The following is a 1096-nucleotide window of genomic DNA, read 5'->3' as shown; positions in this document are numbered from 1 at the left end:
ATTTGATCTCTTCTTTTCCAATTATTACTCCTTTAATTTCCTGCTATTATCTTATTGCTCTTACAAGAGTTTCAAGCACTATGTTAAAGAGAAGTGGAGATAGTGGACAGCCTTGTCTGGTTCCTGATTTCAATGGGAATGCTTCCAGGTTTTCTCCATATAGAATGATGTTGGCTGTGGGTTTGTTATATATGACTTTAATTATTTTGAGGTAAGTTCCCTCCAGTCCAATTCCCTTTAGGACTTTGAATATAAATGCATGTTGAATTTTGTCAAAGACCTTATCTGCATCTACTGAGATGACCGTGTAGTTCTTGTCTTTGAGCCCATTTATATGATTTATGATGTTTATTGATTTATGTATATTGAACCATCCCTGCATCTCTGGAACAAAGCCAACTTGATCATGGTGGATGATCCTTTTGATGTGTATCTGTATGCGGTTTGCAAGTATTTTATTGAGAATTTTTGCATCTATGTTCATTAAGGATATGGGTCTATAGTTTTCTTTTTTGGTTGGATCTTTACCTGGCTTTGGTATTAGATTGATGCTGACTTCACAAAAGGAATTTGGAAGTTCTCCCTCCATTTCTATCTTTTTGAATAAATTAAGTAGTATTGGATATAGAGCCTCTTTAAATGTCAGATAGAATTCTGCTGTAAATCCATCTGGTCCTGGGCTTTTTTCAGTTGGGAGGTTTTGTATTACTGTTTCAATTTCTTTTTGTGTTATGGGTCTGTTTAAGCTGTTAATCTCTTCTTGGTTTAGTTTTGGTGGTTCCCATGCCTTTAGATATCCATTTCTTTTAGGTTTTCAAATTTAGTAGCATACAGATTTTTAAAGCATTCCCTTATAATGTTCTATATCTTTCTGGTGTCTGTTGTGTTGTTTCCCCTTTCATCTCTGGTTTTGTTGATTTGGAGGTGCTTTTTCTTTCATTTAGTTAACTGGGCTAGTGGTCTGTCAATCTTATTTATCTTTTCAAAGAAGCATCTCTTGGATTTGTTGATTCTTTGTATTGTTTTCTTTGTTTCAATTTCATTATTTTCTGCCCTGATTTTTGTTATTTCTTCTTGTCTGCTGGGTTTGGGTTTT

The sequence above is a fragment of the Nannospalax galili genome, unplaced genomic scaffold (genome assembly GCF_000622305.1).
Source record: "Nannospalax galili isolate Female #2095 unplaced genomic scaffold, S.galili_v1.0 scaffold31, whole genome shotgun sequence".
Lineage (NCBI taxonomy): Eukaryota > Metazoa > Chordata > Mammalia > Rodentia > Spalacidae > Nannospalax > Nannospalax galili.
The sequence above is the reverse complement of the archived record's forward strand: the minus strand, read 5'-3'. Positions refer to the sequence as shown.